Consider the following 25,713-nt stretch of genomic DNA (forward strand, 5'->3'; position numbering starts at 1 on the left):
CTACCGCGCTGCAGACGCTGCTGTTCTGTTTCGGGGACTGGGACTTTGGGGATCTTCAGCTTGTCCAACAAAACTCACTGTCGGGATCCTAGAATCAAGGAGACCCGAGATAGGAGTGAAAGTCTGACCACAACAATTGAGTCCCTTTGCATCGCTGTGCTGCGGTGACCCCCGTCCGAAACTGCTTACCTGCATCAAGGCCAGTCCTGAGAGGAGTGCTGCATCCTCTTCTACCAAGTGTTTCACTCAAGAGTCATTGCACCACCCAAAGACACCAACCAGAGAGCTGCTAGAACCTTCACCCCTGCAAATCAAGGGCTGAGGCTGATGGCGGGAAAAGCAAGTTCGGACCTTCTTCCATCGACCTGCCAAGTCTTGGGAAGAATTGGAGTATGGGGGTAAGTTACAACGGGTCTTACTTACCCCTAAACTCACATTTTAATTCTATGGGCTTATAATAAACTGTTTCTAACAATATTGGCTTTGCCAATGCTTGCTCGTGTAAGACTTCTGAAAGTGTGTGTGGGGCTACTTCTATTAGCTAGTTTAACTTCTACTCTGATAATTAGAACCCTTGACTGGACCCCTGCCTCACAATGTCTGTGAAACTTTACCTGAACTGTTGGACAAAAGGCTCCAGGCAACGTAGGGCTGGACATTTTAAGATAGGGATCATTCTCTCTGGACCTTAATTGCCTAATATGATATGATATGATATTTTATTTGTATCGCGCTCGTACACAAGTGTTTCAGAGCACGACTAGGCAAGGGAGGGGAACAAGGGAGAACACAGCACAACATAAACACGATCTTACTAGGCCCAGTGACATTGAGAATGTGCAAGTGCATGGGAAAGGGAAAAGGTAAAAAGTGCATGGAACAGGGAGAGTGGAAAGTGCAGAAACCGAGGAGTGCAGATAAATAAAATAAATAGAAAAGTGAGACAAACTGTGGTAGTGCAGCAAGCAAGTGGCAAGTGCTGTGTTTAAGGCAGCAGACTGGGTAAGTCTGAATAAGTGCAGAAAAAGAAGAAAAATGGGGGGGCTGTATGGGTACAGATACAGTCCCCAATGCAAGGGGTGGCCAGGAGGCAGTGCAGGAAGGTGGTAGGGTGAGCAGGTACCTGGGCCCAGGGGACAGAGTGTGGCCAGGTGCACAGTGCCAAGAGAGCAGATCAGCAGAGGAGAAGGGGAGCGAAGGAAGAAGCAAAGAGGAAGGTTTTGAGGTGCTTCCGGAACCGGAGATGGTTCTCCTCAAGTTTTAGAGTGGCAGGGAGGCTGTTCCAGAGGGAGGCCCCAGCCAAAGATAGAGATCTACCCCCAGCTCGTTTCTTTGAAAAACAACTGATCCTTAGGGAGTTAGAGGTAGAGGAGCAAAGAGCTCAAGAGGGGAGGCATTTGCAGAGAGATAGTGGAAGGTATTTTGGATCCAGGCCCCAGAAAGCCTTGTGGACAATGCAGAGGGTTTTGAATTTAATCCTTGCATCCACTGGGAGCCAATGGAGAGATTTCAAAGCTGGAGAGATACGATCCCAGGGCTTGAGGCCAAGGACAAGTCTTGCAGTCCTGTTCTGGATAAGTTGTAGAGGGCGGAGAGTAGAGGCAGGTAGATTTAGAAAGAGGCTGTTACAATAGTCCAAGCTAGAGAGAACCAGAGCTTGGGATGCGATGAGCTTCTGGGGGAAGGAGACGAAAGGCAGAATACCTCTGAGGAGGTGCAGTCGGAAGTTTGACTTTTTAGAGACATCAGAGATATGGGCCGAGAAGGAAAGTGTGGAGTCAAAGATGACGCCAAGGTTCTTAGCCTCGCAGGTAGGGGTAGGAGGAGGGCCAAGGGAGGCCGGCCAGAGAGTGAGGGAAAAGGGTGGAGATGGTGTGCCGATGAGGAGGATCTCCGTCTTGCTGGCATTCAAAGATCATTGGCGGCACACCAATTTTGAATGGTAGTTAGGCAGTCAGAGATGAAAGAGGGAGAGGAGGTGGCCGAGGGCAGCCGGAAAATGAGTTGAGTGTCATCAGCGTAGCAATGGGAATTTGAGCAGAAAATGGCAATGCAGTGAGCAAGAGTTGCCAGGTATTGGTTGAAAAGCCAGGGTGAGAGGTTAGACCTCTGGGGAACCCCACAGGTGGAGAGGAAGATAGATGATAGGAAAGACCCCAGTTGGACCTGGGAGGGTCGATCAGAGAGGAAAGAGGCCAGGAATATAACCTTATCTTTCTTTTGCAGGAGTTTGTGATCTATATTATGCCCTCTGATAAGTAAATGTATATATGTAATCTATTTTGCTAGTGTTATGTGATATCGCTACTTGCCAGTAGTCATTTTCCATAGTGTGTTTGGCCAATAAATGATAATTGTATTTTTATGCATCCTGTCTAAGTCTAATCAGTGATTCACATTGTGTGAACTCATTGTGGACCCTTTACAAATTCACCACCTCTGAAGGACTTAGCCTAGATCGCCTGTCACTGCTACCTGAACTGGTTTGGCTAGCTCCCCAGAGTTGTCCCTGTCACAATGTAGGTTGGCCTTCTATACGTCTGTCCACCAGGCCAGAGTATATAAAATCAGTCCTAACAGTAGCTAAACCTAAAACGTCCCCCGAGTATCTGGGGAATCCTTGCTGATTATTTTTTGATGTGCAGCCCCCCATCGAACCTTGATGTATATTGGATTCCTCAGTATTGAAAAGCAGTTATAACCTCAAGTACTCCCCCCCCCCCACCAACATAAAAAAAAATGCAGGTAATCACTTCCACTGCTCTGGGAACTGAGAATAGCTGCTGATTTTGAACCATTGATATTACGATCTAGGATGTTTATGAAATACAAATATGCATTTATGAGGCGATAAGAGAAATAGGAGTTCTCGCAATAAGCACTGTACTGGCCGAAATATGCAATTTCTGGAATACTTAGCCCACCATAACGAGAAACATCAGCAACACAATTTAATATTGTATCATGTAAGTAAAGATATATAATGAAAATAACAGTGTGTCATGGATACAGCCCTGATTCACATACCATTTCACAGGAAACCAAGGGGTAAACTGACCTTGGGAACCTGATTGCACAAGTCATGGCATCCAGATGTATACATTCTAGTGCCCTGGTCAGTGGGAGCAGGCACTTAAGGTTTCGAAAGCCAGCACGTCGTTTTCCTCTGGTAACCTTATGTAAGTTAAAGGTGGATGATTGTGTTCAAGACTCTGTCCATAACTCACTATTTGCTTAACCCTGTTCGCTCCTTTACCGAGTTCTCCCACGTATCCAGACCTTTCTAAGCCAGAGCTTGGGTTTGAGTCCTTGGCTTAGTTGTGCAGTTGCTAAATTATAGGGAAAGACATCTGAACCTCAGAAGGACACAAGCATTGGGAACACTGAACTACCAGGGCGCTCGGATATCATTCGGACCCGGTTTCACAGTGATCGTTCAAAGCCAGGCTTGCACTGGCATATAGGGCAATAGGCCCATGTCCGAACCAAAAAGGCAAACCACTGATGTGGGCCCATTTTTTTGTGGGTCACTTTTTCGGCCAACGTGGGCAGTTTGATGAGTTACCTCACTAAGCGGCTAATCGTTTTGACCAGTGCTGAATACATATTCTTTAAAATGCCCAATTTGCATCACATTTTATCAAAACAACTCCCCCTTGGTTACTATTCAAACAGTGTCACAAAAGGAATGAATAGCCATTTACAACTGTGGACCACCTTTTAATTGGTGCCCAAGACAATTTAATGTTCCAGTCCTACCTCAAAGCTCGACAAACTGAACTGCGCAAGAGGGCCTTAGTTATGACACACACTTACCCTCTAAATTGAGAGTGACCCACGATGCTAAGACCTTATTTTTACCAACCATGAGGAAGCCATTCATTTCTTGGAGTCATTGCCAGGGCGAGCAGAAAATGGGCTAAGGAAAGGCACACTTAGGAGCATTGTATACACATCTAATTTCACTTTCCAGCCCACTCCAGTAAGGCATTACTTGACATTAGATAAAGAAAACGAGTAAGGTTGTACATTCTTTTAAAGCATGTGGCTAGGATAATAGAAAATATGTAACTAATGAGTCCATTATATTCCTAAATGTTTCCCTATTATGAGTGTTAAGTACCTACTGGCTCCCCTGGTGCCGACAATATTGGATGTTAGCAGTTTGGGTTTGTGTTAATACGAGTTGGGGACAGGTAGTGAGGGAGGGGCTGGAGAGGAGGGAGGGATTTGGAAATTTTTGTTATGTTTTACAATTAAAACCAGCCACGCCATAGACCTTACTTGTTCAAGAGACATCTTAATGTCCACGTGTTATTTTCTGGAAATGCAACTCCACTATTTGTACTTTCCTCAGTCGGCATGTGAAAGGGTTAAACAATGTGATGAAATGCCTCAAAATACATGGTTATATATAATGGCAAGGTATTAAAGTTGTGTTCCTTTCAGAATCTACTTGGGGGTTGTTATGTCTGCCTTGCGTCCCGCTATGCGGTGACGCAAGGCGTTCAATAAAAGCCCCGCCCCTGCTCCGCGGAGGCAGTTCCGGGGCAGTGAACCGAGCTGAGTGTGCCTATGTCTCATTAGCTCCTGCCGGAGCTGCGTCAGCGAGGCCTTCCCCCACGGGCCTTCCACTCCCTGTCTCCAGCCTCTGCTGAGCAGTGACAGGATACAACACTGGCGACGAGGGACGTGAGAACAATAGCACACGTGCCACAGCACAACAGCTGTTCGCCCCACCAAGCGACATCAGAATTTTTGGAAACCCGGTGGGGGGGAGGGGGGTGAGGACACATAACCCCACCCACCCCCCAAAAAAACCAAAAAAATCTCTTCCCTGATCTCCTGACGACGTGGGATCAGGACGAACACACAGCACAATGCTGGATCACCCCCAACACACAGCAGCTCGATGCCTGGAACTGTCAAAAGCTGCGCACAACCCTGGGCTGGGAAGGAACTTAATCTACTCTCCGCACGTCAACACACACTCAAGGGAGACCACAGACCCCTGCAGGGGCACACCAAGGTGAGGCGTCCCGCATGCGGCAAAGTGGGGCCCAGTTATGGCGACTGGCACATCCACTCCTGGGCCGGCACGCCATCCAGACTAGCTGCAAACCTATCAGCATCCACGCCGCAAGCCCGCCCATAAGGTGGCTCTTCAGTAATGATTCACCCCTTTGACCCATACACTGATCCATCTTCGTTTGGCCCCAGATGGCAACTATGGATTGAAAAGTTTGAGATGGCAATGGAGTGTAAGGACATCACCACTGGGAGAAAAATGAGATAGCACCTACTGTTGAACGTGGGGGATGAAGTGCTCCACATCTTCAATTCTCTGACGATTGATGATGGTCTGGACATTTACCAGCAAGCGAAAGATACCCTAAGGGCCCATTTCCTCCCGCAGCTCAAACCAGACTACGAGACATTCATATTCTGTACCACAATCCAGCTGGAAGAAGAGGAGACATTAGATGCTTACCACACTAGACTCAGGAAGCTGGCAATATCGTGCAAATTCACAGACATTGAGAAGGAAATCCAGAGACAACTCATCAACGGCATCCAATCGGAGAAGCTGAGAAGGATAGTACTGAGTGAAAAGGGCATTTTGCTAACCCGAATCCTTGAGTTGGGCCTCCAGAGGGAACTAGCTCATGCCAGAGCGGCACACATGGGCACAACCCTTCAGAAATGACAGCCAGCCTTCACGACAGCCACCGTTGCCCAGATCACGAATCGACAGTCAACGAGGGATGAAATTGGCGGCAACTACACGCACTCCAGATGGCAGCCTCGAATCCCAGGGCCCCTGCAATGTGGGTGGTGTGGAGGACCTTGCCACAGCAGACGCAACTGCCCGGCACAGGGGACCACATGCGGCGCGTGTGGCAGGAAGGACCATTATGTCATGATGCCCGCTCCCGGGGAGCCGGTTCAAGCCCTGCGTCCCCGAAAGCGGACATCCAGTCCCCAAGGAAGGACCCAGCAACCCCATATAGGGGCCCTTTGGACAGTGTCCTGGCGCCTATGGCGCCAGGCTCATAAAAAACATCAGTCCTGGCGCCATAGGCGCCAGGCTCATTATGGGAGTGCTTGGGTGCACTTACCTGATGCAGACCATGCTGCAGGATCCCGGCCTCCTTGAGGCCTGAAAGAAACTACTTTACCTGTGGGACTAATTTACCATCCGGGCGTGGTCAGGAAAGGATACACACCTGATTGGAGGAAGGATACATACCTGGAACTTCTTCCAAGGCTATTTAAACCCCACCTGAACAGCCACACGTGCTTCGCGTTGTTCTGCATCTAGCAGCTGGACGCTCACCGTGTCTGCTCCTGCATCCTGACTTCTGCCACGCCTGCCAGCATCCTGGATCACCTGCAAAGGAAGAGAAGAAGAGAACAGAAGAAGGAAAAGTCCTTACCTGCTAAATCCGCATCCCGGAGACATCTCGCCGACAATCCTGAAAAGGAAGACTTTTATTTAAAAGCTCATTGCTTCGATCGCTGCAGCGCCGCATTCCACTCACCTTTACAGGGCACCTCCATGTTCAGCAGCGATCATCCGGATTCGCAGTCACGCCCCAGCGCCTAGGGAGAAAAAGACCAGAACAAAAGGTGAGAGAGAGAGAAGGGAATAAGGAAAGCTAAATCTCCATGTTAAGACTTACCTGTTGATTCATTCCCTCTTCATTTCGGGTCCGCGCCGCATCCTGGCATTTCCGGACCCCGGCCCCTAAGGGGAAAAAGAGACATCAGCGTTAATGAACGAATGAAAAGACATTACCAAAAAACGCTCATTAAAGACTTACCTGATTTCTACAAGGATTTCACCTCTCATCTCGGGTCGGTGCCTGTTCCCCGGCATTCCGTACCCCGGCCCCTATGGGGAAAAAGACACTAGCATTAGTACATTAATGCATGGACACAAGGGGAACCTCTTATCAAAAAACTTACCTGGAAGTCAAGCAAGTTTGGTTCTCACCAATCCGAAAATCCAGTGAAGTAACTGGATACCAACGCGCCCCTGCATCAGAAGCAGGATGGAGAGCTTGTCCTTCCAGACCCTAAGGTGAGACGCTACGAGGAATCACAGAAGGGTTTCGAGGAGGGTGAGAGGGAAAAGTGGGAGGCCGATTGCATTACCCCGCAGACAGTTAATCCCCTATTTTTGCCTACAGAAGGATACTTCTGCGAGCCAGACAAGCCAGATTTGGGGGCCCGGTCCAGTCCGTCTTCCGAACCCTGCGCATCACCTTAGAAGAGGTCACAGCAGCGCGAACCAGGCCAGCGCCTCCGTGGGAGTTAGGTGAGCGTTACACATAATGCCAAGGTATGCCGGTCGTCAGGAGCCCAACAACAAACACCGCAACCAACCCAAGAAAAGAGTGGGGGTAAGAAAAAGAAACAGGCCAGTGCCCGCCGAGTGGAGACCACAAACTCTTCCACGGAGGAGGAAGGCGATGACGCAGCCGGTGCCCAACAAGAGTCTGTGAATGACCAATGGAAGAAAGGGAGAAAAGTCTACCTGGTGTCAGCCCTTAACCATGGAAACGCCACACCAAGGAAAAAGCTCAGAAGACGCAAATGCCAAGTGGCGATCCAAAACCAGAAAGTATTAATGACAATGGACACCGGGGCATCTGTGAAAGTAATGCCACTGACCACATTTAGGATACTCCAGCCACAACCTGACCTAAAGGTGACAGCCACATTACTATTCGCATACGGGTGCAAGACCCCGCTACTCGTAGTTGGCAGGTACCGCACCACCCTCAGCCATGGTGAAACTGTGCTACAATCCAAAATCTATGTGGTAAATACGGGCACCGAATGCTTCCTAAGTGGCGATGCCACAGAGGACTTGGGGTTGGTGAGTTTCATCTGCAAAGTGACGGACTCACAAGAGGTTGAGAGGGTCCTGGAGAAATACCCCAACCTACAAAAAGGGATAGGATGCCTAAAGAGGAAATCAATCAGGCTCCATATCGACGAATCGGTCCAACCAAGAGCAGTACGGCACAGAAGGACGGCGTTCCACATGCGTGAACAAGTAGAAAAGGAGCTCAGGGCGCTGGAGAAGGCCGGCATAATCGAAGAGGTGACGGGACCCACACCCTGGGTCTCCCCCATGGTAGTCACCAAAAAGCCAAAACAACCTGGCAAGGTCCGAATCTGCATAGATATGCACCTGCCAAACGCCGCCATCAAGCAGGAGCGCCACAATACCCCGACACTGGACGAGATAGTGGCTGACCAGTTGAAGCTGCACAGGGACTCATGGGGCCTCATTACAACCTTGGTGCTAAGTGCACCAACTTTACCACCATGGTGTAAACTCTGTTTACACCATGGTGGATGGCGGATTTACCGCCCCATTCCAAGGTGAGTGGGGCGGTAAATCCCCATTTCCCATTTTCCCTTCCCCATTCCCATTTTTGCCCCATAGGGCATAATGGGAGTGGGGAAGGCGCTAATTACGCCGCCGTAAATTACGGCGGCGTAATTAGCACCATGGCAGGTTAGCGCCATGGATTTTAACGCCTGCTAAAAGCAGGCGTTAAAATCAGAATCAGGCGTTAAGGGTTAACGGTGGCGTTAACCCTTAACGCCTGAGTTGTAATGAGGCCCATGGTATATAACAACTTTTTCGACACACATTGGCCTGCGAAGGTACAAGCGCCTGAGTTTTGGAATCTAATCAGCTGCCGAGGTTTTCCAACAAACAATTCAGGAAGTAATCCATGGAATACCAGGTGTCCTAAATGATAGTGATGACATCCTGATTCATGTCAGCAACAGAGAAGAACACATGAAAAGGCTTCACATGCTCCTCAAAAGGCTAGAAGGTGCAGGACTAACTATTCATAAAGAAAAAAGTGAATTCCTGAAAAATGAAATCTCCTTTTTTGGTTATACTTTCAGCAGCACAGGCATCTCAGCGGACCCCCAGAAAGTCGCAAACATCCAAGCTGCTAACCCTCCCACCACGCCAACTGAGGGGCGCAGCTTCTTGGAAATGGCTACCTACTGTGGGAGGTTCATCCCAAACCTGGCCACACTGTCAAAACCCCTTCGTGAACATACCAAAACCAACACAAAATGGGAGTGGGGACATGCATGCCAAGAAGCATTTGAGCACATAAAAGCATCACTGTCAGCGGACACCACGATGGCCTACTATGACACTGCACTCCCAACTGAACTATATGTGGACGCTAGCCCAGTGGGCCTAGGAGCCATCCTTACACAAGTGACGAAGAAAGGTGAGCAAAGGCCGATTGCATACGCCTCCAGAGCGCTAACACCGACGGAGCAGCGATATTCCCACATTGAAAAAGAGGCGATAGCCGTGGTATGGGGGTGTTGCCATTTCCACCTCTACCTGTATGGCAGAAAGTGTACGACCTACACGGATCACAAGCCATTGCTACCCATATTCATGGGCACATCCTCTCACCCGCCGGCTAAGATCGCTACATGGCTATTGTACTATTACACCTCCAACAATACAATTTTGAACTGGCCTACCAGCCTGGCAGTGGAAACCCGGCAGACTTCCTGTCAAGGAAGGCACCCAAGAGCACGACACCCCAGGAAATCCATGTAGCAGAACAGACAGAGGAGCATATCTGCCAGATAGTACACATCATGAGGCCTCGGGCCATCAGCCTGGATGACATTGTGGAGGAAACGCAAAAGGACCCATGCTGCAACCTGATAAAGGACACTATCATCTCAGGGGAATCGAGGTCATTCCTGTGGGACACCCACAACAAGACGACAGAGGCAAAGAATTTCCTCACAGGGGTCTTCACATTCCAACAGGACCTCTCCATCACGGAACAAGGGCTACTACTCAGGGGAACCCGACTAATCATCCCCCCAAGTCTCCAAGACAAAATAGTGGCGTTAGTACACAAAGGCCACCAAGGAATGGTACAAACAAAAGCCCGGATCAGGCATCGCGTATGGCTCCCCCATATAGATGACAAAGTCGAAAGGCTGATCAGCACCTGCCTCCCATGCCAGATAACAGGGCCTCCACCTGACCCAGAACTCATCCAATCGGCAGCTCGAGGGTCTGGTAGATGGGACGCAATAAACATAGACTTTTGCAAATTACAAGAAGGCATATTCCTACTAGTGGCCATAGACGACCATTCTCGGTACCCTGAGGTCGAGATTGTCAACTCCACAGCGGCAGAGGTGGTCATCCCCACGATTGAAAAAATGTTTGAGGCGCACGGACTACCGACGAGAATCAGGAGTGACAATGGTCCACCTTTCCAGGGGGGGAGTTCAAACAATACCTCCATGAGCTCAACATTCGCTACCACCATATCATGCCACGATGGCCACAGGCGAATGGTGATGTGGAACGATTTATGAGGACATTTAACAAGGTCCTGCGCCTGTCAGGGGTCAACACTAGCCCCTGGCAGGTTGACCTATATATCAGTTCCTGCGAAACTATAGGGTCACACCTCACAGCATGTTCGGCACCATCATAAATTCCTCCATACCACATCACCCCAGCAGAAGTCCTGATACGATCGACAATGAGCGAACAGAAGCAAGAAGGGTTGGAGCCAACGCACACATGAGCGCCAAAAGGCAGGCAAAACAATCCGATCACCGAGTGGGCGATCAGGTGGTCATGATACGGAATCCATCTAAATCTAAATTGGACACCCGCTATGAGGCAGCCCCGTGGACAGTCAGCAAATGACAAGGAACAATGATAACTGTACAAAGAGGACAAAAACAAGTGACGAGGAATGCATCATAACTTTGGACAGATGGCGAGCACACCCAGGAGGAAGAAGATCACATGCCGAGTGATGTGGAGCCTGAGAACCCATAGGGCAGAGACGGCACAGAAGGAGGCACCCAGGAACTGTTGAGTGAGCCAGAAATGAGTCAACGGACATTGAAGGTGAGACATCCGAGGAGACAATGGGGCCCAGTTCCAGGGGTGGGAGATATGGTTTGAGAACCGCCACCAGGCCTCCTGCTAGGCTCAGAGACTATGAGTGGTAGACAAAACCCACAAATGATTCCAAGAGAGGGGGTTACCCGTTTGGTCTGAGAAGTTCAAATGTATGTTGTGTTTAATTTGGTTCAAGTTAAAATAAAGGAGAAATGTTATGTCCGCCTTGCGTCCCGCTACGCAGTGACGCAAGGTGTCCAATAAAAGCCCCGCCCCCACTCCGCAGAGGCAGTTCCGGGGCAATGAACCAAGCTGAGTGTGTCTGTGATTCATTAGCTCCCGCCGGAGCTGCGTCAGCGAGGCCTTCCCCCGCGGGCCTTCCACTCCCTGTCTCCGGCCTCTGCTGAGCCATGACAGGATACAACAGGGGTCACTAGCAATTTTATTTTGCAAAAAACGGACGCACTTTCCGGATCGACACGTCAACTGTGTTAAAGGGACGTTATGGTTAAGTTGCGCTACTAAAAACCTATGAAATTCTGTGAAAAAACTTTGTTAAAGGGACGTTATGGTTCCAAGTAAAACCGAAAAACCCTTGAAATTCGGCAGTTATGGTAAGCTAAGCAACCATAACTCGCGCCGCCACCGTGCACTGCTAAGACTAACACCCAGGACATCAAAGATGACATCACAAATGTCATTGATGACATCACTGATGACATCACATGTCTGGCTCACTATTTTTTCTTTTGCTGACATATCTAGGCCACATGGTTTTCTTCAGTTACAGTCAGAAACTAAGAATTATATTTTATTTGTAGACATATCCTTCTAGTAGGTTCTTACAGTAATTCTCTTAGAGTACAGTCACATCATATGAAACATATACATATGGGAAAACACAAGCTAGAAAGACAGCAATCCTTTTTGTGCATAAAGATAATCACTAGATTTATGAGCACTTTCTGATAGTTCTGTTGTTTTTTTTTATGGCTGTACTTTCCCTGTGGGTCCAATCACATCAAGTGATACATATACATAGGGTAAATAGCAGCTTTGAAACAGAGTAATCATTTATTTGCATGAAACTAATCAGTTAAGTTATGAGTTGTTTCTGCTGCTACTTGTGCTTTTTTGCTAACTTCACTTTCCCTGTATATACCCATATTGGTATGTGTTCTTGAGTCTTTGCATTTTGTCTATAGTAATGCAATTATGTAATACATGGATTTTATTAGCTACTTATTACATATTTCACAGTATACAAAAATCTATTAAGAAAACAATTATCATTTCATTATTCAACATATTAACATTACCAATATCATACCTTCATCTTGTACGCTGCACACAATGTTATGTTTCTGTATGAGTAGCTTAGTATACTAGATAGAACCCCATAATAGGATGCTATTTATATCAATGCATCGTTCAATGCACTTATTAGGGTATATTTCTTGCAATGATTCTTGACACTTTTTTCGCAACGTAATAAGAATCCCTTCTACACATATTACATGAGAAGTACATACACATGTGATGTCATCAGTGATGGCATCAATGACATTTGTGATGTCATCTTTGATGTCCTGGGTGTTAGTCTTAGCAGTGCACGGTGGCGGCGCGAGTTATGGTTGCTTAGCTTACCATAACTGCCGAATTTCAAGGGTTTTTCGGTTTTACTTGGAACCATAACGTCCCTTTAACAAAGTTTTTTCACAGAATTTCATAGGTTTTTAGTAGCGCAACTTAACCATAACGTCCCTTTAACAAACTTTTTTCACTGAATTTCATAGTTTTTTAGTAGCACAACTTAACAATAATGACTTTGACTTTATATACATGTCATATGGAACTGACTAGATCTCTTCTTATGAACGTGATGTCCGCAAACTTATTTAATGTTCGCGGACATGTTCGGAGAACAGTACCACGACCTAAAAACTCTGGGGAGGTATTTGTAATAGTTATATCATATCATAGGAACATTTAACAAATTCACAAAGCAGCACACATACAAAGTATACGTAGTAATACTTAAAAAATGTTACCCATATATGTAACACACTAACCATTCATGTAAATACAATGGGCCTCATTAGGACCCAGGCGGTAAGGGGTTTACGGCGGCGTAAACAGCGCCGACCCTTACCGCCTGATTCCGAGGTCCCTTAGCGCCATGGAGGATTTAACACCTGCTTTTAGCAGGTGTTAAAATCCATGGCGCTAAAGGACCTTGTTGTTAATTACGCCACCGTAATTTACGGTGGCGTAATTAACGCCTTCCCCACTCCCATTATGCCCTATGGGGCAAAAATGGGAATGGGGAAGGGTAAATGGGGATTGGGGACTTACCGCCCCGCCAACCTCGGAATGGGGCGGTAAGTCCGCCAACCACCATGGCGTAAACGTAGTTTACGCCATGGTGGTAAAGGTACGACCCAGGCGGTAACTTACCGCCTGGGTCGTAATGAGGCCCAATATGTTTTAAAATGGAATATACCAAAAGAAGATAAAGTGGCTTCCACCATAATTACCTCACAGACGCTCCACAACCAACAGCAAGACCAGACGTATACACTATTGATTACATATCTCACCAGACATAGTAAGTGCACTTCTTTTTACTCATATATTTATAAACTTTCTATATTAGAAAAAAAAAACATATTACTTCTTTGTTTTCTCACAGAAATGTGTAGTACTCTGGACTGGCTAGAGGACCATTTCCCAGGAGACAAAATGTTAGAAGATAGTCCACCTAATGGTACACACTTTACTGTATAAACCAATTGATACATATTATTTTGTATACATTCAACATATACATTCTTTTTTTACAGACCCTACAAAAATTGCAACTACCAAAGAAAAAGAAGTGGTGGATAACACTCTTGAACACATTACCCACAAAATGGACCAACTTATGGCAAATTTTATGGATTTAAAGAACTTTGTGGAAGATCACCTAAAACCACCAACAACATACCATTGTCCCACCTGTACTTGTCCCCCCTCACCACATCCCATTCATTTATCCCCAAACTCTCTCCATGGACCACAACGTTTTGATGAGATTTGCATCCCTTCTTCACCTGATCCCACTAATATTGAAAACCCTAATTCTCCTGTTTTTGTTTCCGTTTCTGCCCCACCTTCTCAGTCATAAATTGTTTTTATATGTTAAATAAAGTTACTTTTCTTACATTGTGTTGTAATTACTTTCAGTTCCTTGTAATAAAACCAATTTAGGTGTCCACGGACACCGCGGTTGTTCGGAAATGTTCGTAAAGAAATGAAAATGTAACTGTTCTGAGGACACTACATCTGTCCGTAATGTTCTCATGCAAGTTCAAAATGTTCTAAGAACACTCATAGTGTCCTGAAATGTTTGTAAAGAAACAAAAATTAAAGTGTTCTAAAGAACACTATATCTGTCCGTAATGTTTGCTATCAACTTAAAACTGTCCGAAGAACACAATTGCTGTCCTGAAATGTTCGTAAATAAACGAAAATGATGTATCCTGAACAACAGTACAACTGTTTGTAGTGTTCGCTACCCAATTGAAAGTGTTCTAAGAACACAATTGGTGTCCTGAAATGTTCGTACATAAACTAAAGTACACGTGTCCTGAAGAACACTATATCTGTCCTTACTGTTCACTACCAAGTTTAAACTGTTCTAAGAACACACGCGGTGTCCTGAAATGTTTGTTTCACGTGTGACGCACTTTTAATTACTTCAGAACCCGAACAGTGTCCGTAGGACATCAATGCGCATGCGCTAACCAATCTCCGTGCACTTGGTGTCCTGCGGACAGGCCCTTCCTTCACAGACTAGTTCGCAAACAGATCATATGACCACGCCCACGCTCTTCGGGTGTCCTGAAATGCGGACACTGTTCGTGTCCCAGAACAATTTAAAAGTACATTTTCAGTTAATCCATAATATTTTTCAATGAAATCTCACCATGCCACAAGTCCCACATAGCAATCTTGAGTTTCTATATACCTTTTGAAACTTTCCGATCCTTTTTTTGTGTTCGATCTGTCCGCGCACAGTGCGCATGTCCGCGGACCGCACACAAGCACCCCTATAAAAGACCACGCCCAAGAGCTTATTCCCATTGTGTTTCTGGCTATTCTTCAGAACACAGTGATTTTTGCTGCCATCTGCAGACTACACCATCATCGACATGGCTTCCTTGGCTGCTGAACTGCCACTTGGTGCTGCACCTGCTTCAGCACCACCACCACCCCCTCCACCACTACCACCTCCCCAAGGGCCTGAAGAGGGGAACAGGAGTGAGGATGCGGAGGAGGAAGAAGAGGATGATGAGAATGAGGTAGAGGAAATCCCTACTACCCGCACTAGGCGTGAGTCTTGGGTGTGGCGGTTATTTACCATTCATGGGAATGGTCCTAAGGCTCGTGCGAACCATGTTACCTGCAATGAGTGCAAAATGATACTCAGTCGCGGGAAGCACGGTAACTACAGCTTTGGGACGACTACTATGAAGCGACACCTGAGGTCATTTCACTCTGGAGCTATTCTCAGGGTTGTACCTTGCGAAGAACGTAGCAGGTTGATTTCCTCTACTTCATCCTCTGTTTCTGATCCTGTCACCACAAGGACCACCTCTGTGGGACAGCGTCTTTCTGAAGCTGCCTCACAGGCCATACAGAATGCTGATGACCCTTACCTTTCGAGGGTCACAGTTGTATGTATGTACTGTGACACAGTACTCTGCAGGGGGGAGCGACTTCGGAGTGCTTTTGAGACTATTGTCTCAGAGCACGAGAAGACCTGCTCACTACCCAAATAAAACCCACTCTACATCTTCCTCTCTCAGCTCGCCCTTTCTTATCCCTGTGGTTGGTGTGTCCCCCCTTTACCCTCCTCTCCTAGTGTGTCGTGTCTGAAAAACCAAAAAAAAATACAAAATTACAAAAATCAAAAAAAAATAAGGCTCTTTTCAGAGCCGCCTTTCCCAGTTAAAAAATAGAAGTGAAAATAAATGAAGCAGGGCTCTTTGTATTGTTTAGAAGTCTGCGGACAGTTCGTGAACATTAAAAAAATTGGGTTACTACTCCATCACAAACATAGTAATTTTCTCTGGAAAGAAGTGGTGGCTCTGAAAAGAGCCTTTGGGTGGTGTTTGTAAGTCAAAAATTGTAAATGCTTAACATCTACTTCAAAATCGTTGTTGTAATTCCAAAAAAAGGTTGCAATGCATTTTGTACATTTCTCAGAAAAATCTGATTGCCAGCATAAGTAAGATGGACTCCATCTCTGCGAAAAATGTATGTACTACAAAACATAATATTTTCATTGTGAAAAGAAGACATGCCAAAATCTCTTAGAAAGCCACAAACAGCCTTATTAACATTGCGCCTTGCTTTTTCCATTTGTGGACCAAATGAAGAAGAACGAAGCCACATTTGTCTCTGCGCAATCCGTGAAAATATCACTTGCGAATTAGGAAACATGTCCATAACCTTCCCCAGTCCTTCTTTCATAGCAAATTGCAAAAAAATTCCAGTCACATGCCCTAAACTGTTCCCACCACAATGAATTACAATTATGTCTGGATGTTGCTCTGTCTCCAAAGTAGCACAGAGAGGTAGCAAGTCCACCCACTACATTCCACGTACTCCATGCCAGTGTACTTCCACATGTGGGAATCCAAGATCTAAAGCTACTCCACAGCTTTCTGCATGCACCTTCAACCAATGTATCCACGAATCTCCTAAAATCCAAACAATCTGTTTTCTGAAACACACAGCCATAGCTATCTTTTGTTCTCTCAGCAAAAAGAGTATCTCAAAAAATCTCTCCTGGCACAACACACCCCCCAAACTTTCCTGACTAATCCCTTTCAGTGCTTATTCTCATTTGCATGACTTCTGAACCCAAAATTCCCCGGATGTAACTCCCGATGTCCTGGAACTACCGCCATGTCCGCGGACATATTGTAACATGAACAGCCCTTCTACCATTTCCACTACACTCTCTCTGCCATTCCCTCATTGGATGTACCTCAAAAATCACATGACCATGCACCAATCACATTCAAGACCTCTACATCTAACTGCATCATCATAGATCAGCACTGCAAATGTACTCTGAATCTCTCTGAGTACAAGTGTCATATTTGGCAAGCAGCATCTACCAGAAATACTGTACAAGTCTTCAAGATTTCTACTTGCAGCTCCACGCATATCCATATGCATGAACACAAACTTCAGGTATGCATATTTTCTGTATAGTACATGACATAGCTCTCAACCATTTTTGTTTTACAGGCGGGTGAAATCACCCGATTTTGTTTTTAGCGGGTGAGACGCCCATTGGAATGAATGGGCGTCCAGGAGGCTTGGCGGGTGAGTCTGCCCTTTACAAGGCGTGTGACACCCGCCAAAAGCGTGTGACCTGAGAGCTATGGTAGATGAACACATTTTCAAACAGACTTTTACCTTGTAAAATCTGTTAAATGAATTTACTGTACTTTTTTCAATTTCCTAAAATCAACTACCATTTATACACCTTTATACTTTTTACTTTCTTTAAACACACACACTCAAATCATGTTAAACTAACATTTTTTAAATGAAATATATAGACTACATATATTCAAACAAAATTGCATGCAAACACAATCTATGTTTAAACCTTTATAAAAATACTTATACAATTTCATATTTTTTGTTTTTATTTATTTATTGACTTAATTACTTTAAATTAGACATGACATTGAGGCGCTATTACCTAGAACAGTTTACTTACAGAAATAGTGGTATTCACTAATATATTATAAATTTCACAAGACATAGTAAAGATATTTTATTTTTGCTACAGTTAGTCATTCAATACAATTTGTTCATTAAGTACATATCATATACACTGAACTAATGCAATGTATCTTATGTAAATAAATTAGTTTAATGGTTTTACAGAAGGCTCTGAGGATTTCAATTAAAAAAATCAATATCTAAATTAAAAACAGTGCTATATACAAACAAAGTTACTAATTTGAAGCTTTTACAGTTGCAGTGAAGACCAGTTTCCTGAAAAGAAGGAGCCAAATTTGAAGAAGAAAGAAAAACTAAGAAGTTACCTGTTAATTTAAAAATAAAGTAAGTAAAATATCACCATAATATTTATATTATTAATCGAATATACTATAACATTAATACCAGCTATTTTGGTTTCTTAAAATAGAGATTTAGTACCATTTTGTCCAAAAATTTCCATGTCGTAAACAGCGATTTACAACCAGAATGGCCCACAAATTTCTATTTTTGGACACACAAATTAGCCAACTGAACCACTACAATTTTCATATTATAAAACAAACAACTGTTTTAATTGTATACATTAGATTTACTATTTGTACTTTTCCACACCACTAGCTTACTTTTTTTTGTCATCTCAACCCCAGTTTAGTGACACATAAATTCAAGAATACCTATCCCTACTAGTTTTAGTTCCCAATACACAATCACACACCATTACATACATCTTTATCATCTTACTCAAACACTCATGCACACAGCACACATACATTCCAGAACACCCCAACCCATATCTTCTTTTTTTTTTTCAACAGACCCTAAAGAATGCCTACCAAAAGACAACTCCGTAGAAAGCAACGCAAAATTAGAGCAAATGAAAATAAAGGAGTCCAACATAAGCATCCATCTCTAGCAGAATTTGTAAAAGAAGTTGAAACAAAACAGCTAATACAATCATTTAATGAAACGCAAGAAGTTTCAAGTACAACAACTTTGCTTCCTCTATCAAAATGTAAAACAAACCAAAAAACAATTAACAGAAAATCAGCTATCAGTACAGATAAAACTACTTCTTCAAATTTTAATATAGTGCAAATTAAGCATACCAAGAAAAGTATTTTAGCCAAAATATACCGTCACAAAGTCCTTCAAAATATTATAAAAATAGGAGAGAAATCAGGTTCAAAGCTTAAAACCTATTGTAGGAAATTAATCTTAGAAGCATTGAAGGACAGTGCAATTCTTCTCAAAAGAAATGTATTTATTTTACTGTTAAACAAAATGAAACCACTAACAAAACTAATAACTAAATTACAAAAAAGACTTCTCAATAAGCGAAATGTCAACAGAAAGAACTTCTTAAGTATCTGCGGAGGTGAATGGAATCACACTACGAGCACAGAACCATATTTTAATGAAGAAGCGTATAAAACAAAAGCAAACTAATACAATTGCCATAAATAGCAGTGGTCGAGGTTATGAAAAAATGAATAATACAATAATGGAACAAGAAGTACTCCTTACAAAAATATGCCCTGAAAACTTAGAATTACCCCTCCATTCAACTGAATCAGAACGTCTAGTGTACAAATGGCCATGCACGTCAATGTGTAACATTCCCAAACAATGTTTCAAATCTTTACACCAATTCCTCAATAAATATGTAAAAAGCAAAGACAAAATCAAAATTAAATTACTGCAAAATATAGATACCTGTCCAGTGCGAGAGTACACAGGACTACAAGGACATTCATTGGCCTGCATTACAGGACCTACTTGTAAAACCACTTTCCATGATATCAAAAGGATATCAACACATCATTCAACTATAAGAAATCTAGTCTATAAACTGTACTATGCTAAAAGTCCTGCTTTAGCACTAGCAAAGTTAAATAACATCCTTCTACATGGTACAGCAAAAGACCTACTTGAAGAAATTCACTATATCCAGAAAAAATATTTTGGAAGTGAAAGCCATTTACAGAATGAAATAGCTTTAAACCAATTAAGCAACAATTCTACACATGGCAACCTTTTGCTAAACACATACAAAAAAGAAATACTAAAATTTAAAAGTACATCAGCTGATGTACCAAACCATGTATGTGTATGTTGCCGTAGAATTTTTTATAAAAGTAACACAAAAACTGTGGACCTACCATACAAAATAGAAGGCAATGAAGATTCTAAATGGTTTGAATTAGCTCTCTACCTTCTAGCAGAAAACAAATATGAAATAACTGAGCCCTTAATACTTTGCAGTTATTACACCACAAAACTTGACAACAACCAAACTCCTTCACGTTCTATCACAAATAATTTGGAATTATACCCAGTACCAAAACCTCTACAACAACTTAATTTATATGAGAGCATCATAATTCAAACAGTACACCCATTTCAAGCAATAATACGCCTTCAACCAAAAACAGCTAAATTACCTCCCTCTGTATTGGTAAAAGGCATTCGTGGAAAAGTAGTTTATTTACCATTAAATCTAAAAGAAAATGTGCATACTCTAGGAGTGCAACGTCCAATGCACCAATCTTTAATTATATTAGTAAATGGAGTACCTCCAAAAGACAAAAAAATATGGCAACAGCTGGTAGATTTATATAAAGTTAGACAAGCCTTCCAATATCTCAAAGAGAATAATGAATATTACAAAGAAATTAATATTGAAGAAAACTTGAAAGATACAACTGAAATAATTCAAGAAACACAAGAAGCTGGTCAATTTGAGCTACTAGATCCTGCTACAATATCAAATACATTAGACCAGTATACAATTCATCCTTTGCACTGTAATGACACCGTACAAGATGTACTGGAAACTTACCAAATGCGTCAAACAAAAGGATCGCCAATCAGTATATGGGACAAAAAGTATAGAAGCACGTGCTTTTCCTCTACTCTTTCCTACTGGCAAAGGAGGAAGGTATGATGATAGACCTATTCAAATATCAGCTTCAGAATACCGCTCATTACGGATGTATTCTGAAGATCCCACATTTAGACAAAATGTGGAATACATATTCCACCTACTCTTTGAAAGTGAACTAGCAACTTTATGTTACGGAGTTGCACACATATTAAAATCAGGATCACACTTTCAAAATATGACAGCTACACAATTATTAGAAAAAGTGCAACAAAAGGATGAGGTTTTACAATCAAATATTACTAATCTATTAGCAAATATGCGTGGTACTAAAGAGTACTGGTTTCGACGTCATGGAGATGTACGTTGTATGATCAGAAACCTTGGCCCATCCACTTGGTTTGTTACATTAAGTTGTGCAGAATATGCATGGGAAGATTTACATGATTTCCTATGCATATCAAATAAAAACAAAGCAAACATAGATATTCTAACACCTGGAGAACTTTGTTCTTTGGATCCTGTTAATGTTTCAAGATATTTTCACCATCGCTTCATTGCTATGCTACATTTTATTTGTAATAAAACTGTTCCTCCCCTTGGAGAAGTGCAACTTTTATGGATTAAAGATGCTCCGAAATTTGGTCAAGACAGTGATGCCACTGTTTTACAGTTTATTGAAAAATATGTCACTTGTGAAATTCCATCAGAAGCCACAAATAGTGATCTTTGTGCACAAATTTTACAATTTCAAAGACACAAATGTGGAAAATATTGTTGTTGCAAATACAAAAACCAAGGCAAATACTACACCAAATGCCGATTTGGTTTCCCTAGACCAGTTACAAATACAGGTCAAGTAAACAACCTCATGTCTTCAGTTAGACATACTGTTAAAGGAAAGTCACCTAAAAATACATATTACATAAAAAGAAAAGAAGAAGAAAAATATATCAATGATTATAATGCAATCATTGCCCACTTATGGAATGCAAACATAGATGTGCAGTACATTGCAGACAATTCTACTGCAGTTGCACGGTATGTCACAGCATACGTAACTAAAGCAGAAAAAACAGAGCTCCAAGACCTCTGGAATGACCTGTCATCAGATAAAACAGTATCTCAGAAATTATACAGCTTGGGCATAAAAATGCTCACCCATAGAGAATGTGGATCTTATGAAGCAGCTGATCGTTTAACTGGTACTTCATTGTATGGTAAATCTGAAAATATAGTATGGCTAAGTCTTGGTCCAGCTAAATCTAGAAAAAGAGTTCTAAAATCATATGAAGATATAGAAACAATAGCCAAACATGATCCCAACAGCCAAGACATTTTAAAAAACAATTTATTGGACACATACTACCCAAACAGAAGTAATACTTTGGAAAACATGTGTCTATACCAAATAGCCCAAAACTACACATACAAAAATAATATGAAACCCGATGAACAAAAAGGTAAATATAGAGTGACAAACTGTGAAGGCAGCTTAGTTAAACTCACTAAACCAAATTTAATTAATCATATCAAATTGTCATTGAAGACTCCTCAACATAAAGAAGTATATTACATGTCCCTGCTACAACTCTTCAAAACATGGAGAAAAGAAGAACAATTACTACATAACTATGACTCATATGAGGATGCTTTCAAAGCAAATGAAAGCACTATAACTGATGTAAACTTTACACAGTACAAAACAATGTTGCACAATGAACAGCACCACGAAGAAGAACTCCAAGCCCAACTAGATAAGGATACTCCTGACAGTAGTCAACCTTCTGTAACAGGAAGCCAGGAACCACTGGGAGAACCACTAATAACAAATGAGGCAGAATTAGCTATGATAGAAGTAGAAAACACCATGTGTCAGTATGAAGATAAGGAAGACTTAACTATACTACAATCAAAACTAAACAATGAGCAAAGTATCATTTTTCAAGAAGTAACAAAACAAATTGCACATGGTGTAAAACATGAAAATAAAGAATGTTCCTGCCATAACTATAGACCTATACTACTGTACGTCAGTGGTGAAGCTGGTTCAGGCAAAACATTCCTAATCAAAATCTTTAGTAAGTTCCTTCAACAATTGACAAACAACAAACTGTCAGCTGTTGTCACTGCCCCCACAGGTTTAGCTGCCTACAACATAGGTGGTGTTACATTACACCGATTACTACTATTACCAGTAGAACACCAGAGCAAATTAGACTATTACAAACTTTCTGCAGAAGCTGCAATGGAATCACGCAGAGTATTGAAACAAATGAAAATGCTACTAATAGATGAAGTGAGCATGGTCTCCAACCTGATGTTAGCTTTGATTCACCTCAGATTACAAGAAGTACTCAAAACAGACTATGAAGAGCTCTTTGCAGGAAAAAACATTATTGTTTTTGGAGATCTGCTTCAATTAACACCAGTAAAAGGTGAACCTATTTTTAAAACATTAGGGCACAAACTCTGCCGTAAAACTGTTGGCACCATTGGAAATGTCAACCTTTGGCAACATTTCCAATACAGAGAATTAACAGAAAACATGCGCCAATCTGCAGATCTCACTTATGCAAACATTTTAAAAAGTTTGAGAGTTGGTATACTTTCTAAAGAAGCAGAAGCAACATTGAAAACCCGGCACATTAATGCACTTTATGGCGATAATGCATGTGCTACAGATGTTATGGAACAATTAGCCCACAGAAATGTCAATTGTATGGCCTTAATGCCAACTCTTGCAAGCTCTTTCAAATTCAATGAAATCATGCTAAGTAAAGAAATGCAACCAATAATGGAAATTAGCACCACAGACAAACTAGATGTACATGGTATGACACTACCCATGTGTGACCAAGCCACAACAAGACTAAATAATTTAGAAAAATCAATCTCAAACACAGCAGGCTTAGAAAAGATGTTAAAATGATCCTTAAATTGCAGAGTAATGCTTAAACATAACCTTGACGTGGACCAAGGACTAGTTAATGGAGCATTGGGTACAGTTGTTGGCTTTCAAACATACCCACGTGACAACAAAATTCAGTTTGTCAATATACTCTTTGACAAACTTTCAGAAGTGAAACGAATAGGACGCTCAACAGCTAGATTCCTTCTCTTCAAAGATATGTATGTACGCAGAGAACAATTTTCTCTAACTCTTGCATACGCAGTCACGATTCATAAATCACAAGGTCTTACCCTAGACAAAGCAATGATAGATATTGGTAACACAGTCTTTAAAGAAGGCATGAGCTACGTAGCACTATCACGCTTACGTACACTTGACGGTCTATTTCTAATCAACTTTGATGCAAGTAAAGTAAACGCTGATATTCCTTGCATTTCAGAATATAATAGACTTCGCTCACTATACACTCCCCATCTAAACACATATTCTGTTCCACAAAAACTAAAACGTTGTAAAAGAAAACTAAATCAAACTGAAATGCAACAGGACGTCACTGGAAATCCTCCAAAGAGAGTAAAAAAAACTAATACTCCAAGTACCACAAACAAAAAAGAATCAATTAGAGAAAGTAAACCAGGTACTTCTTTAAAGAAGGAAGACAAACTCCAAAAAAAGCAGTTAGATACAGAACTACCTGGACCATTTAAATTCTCAAATATAGTTGGTGTAAATTGCTATGCAAATGTAGCAATGAATATTCTATTTCAATTACCACCAATTGTTGACAACATTTACTCACACAGTACAAACCCATTGTGTTTGCAAATGTTAATACTTCACAGAAATGCAGCAAACAATCCTGACAACACATATAGTGTTTTTGGAATAAGACAACAATTGGACTACTGTGCTGGAATGGTGAAATTCACTATAAACTCACAGGAAGATCCACAAGAATTTCTAATGTACTTACTACAAGTACTGGAAAACAAAAACATACCTATAAATGAAATCTTTCAGATTTCATACATGTGGAAACATACATGCACTCTCTGCAACAATGTGACACAAGAAGAAATCCCCAATGAACACTTCATATATATATCAATACCAAATTGTGAATCCATTCCATTTCAGCAACTTGTACAAAATGCAAACCATGGTAGATTATGCTCTACCTGCAATTCAGATAATCGCTCCACATTAGTAATACAAACACATAGTAAATACGTAATACTAATGCTTCTACGTTACAATGCAGATGGTACCAAAAGCAACTGCAAGCTGACTGGATTCATACATGGTCAAATATCACTTGGTAAGAAAACCTTCACAACAATAGGTATAATCTACCACGCAGGAGCCACAACAATTCAGGGCACTACATTGCATACATAAAAAAGAAATGTGGATGGTTTGAATGTAATGATAGTACCATTACTCTAAAGCAGAGATTACCAGCAAATCTTACAAACGCTTATTTGATGTTCTTAAAACCAAAATTTGATAAATAAACTGTATTTAAACCTTTTAGTATATTTGTGTTACAAAAATATAAACTGTTAGAATACTCCTAACTGCTCAAAGATTCTACAACAACTAATCAGATAAATGAATACCACTAAATTAGACCAAAAAATACACAGTTAGAATATGCCAATTGGTATCTAACTGTCCCAAAATTATAAATGTGTGTTAAAGTAATATAAACTGTTAGAATACTCCAAAAGCTATCTAACACTCAAAGATTCTACAACAACTAATCAGATAAATGAATACCACTAAAGTAGGCCAAAAAATACACAGTTAGAATACGCCAATTGGTATCTAACTGTCCCAAAATTTAACAATATCCAAATAGGTAAATGAAAACCACTACTATATATTAAAAAAAATAGACAGTTAGAATACGCCAATTGAAATCTAACTGCTCCAATATTTTATAATATCAAAACAAATGAAGAATCTGTTACTGTTCCAAAGGAAATACAACAAAGCAAAGTATAAAGCATTAGCCAGAAACAACAAGTGAACACTGAAAACAAACAAACAAATAAACTGTAGCATAACAGAAAAAGGTTTTTTTTTAAATCCAACATGGATTTTTTTTTCTCCCACAGACCCAATGATTTTAGCAACAAATACAGAAACTGAGCAAATTGCACAGTACTCTGATTT

This window comes from Ambystoma mexicanum, chromosome 3q, assembly GCF_040938575.1.
Source record: "Ambystoma mexicanum isolate Mex_15411 chromosome 3q, UKY_AmexF1_1, whole genome shotgun sequence".
Taxonomy (NCBI): Eukaryota; Metazoa; Chordata; class Amphibia; order Caudata; family Ambystomatidae; genus Ambystoma; species Ambystoma mexicanum.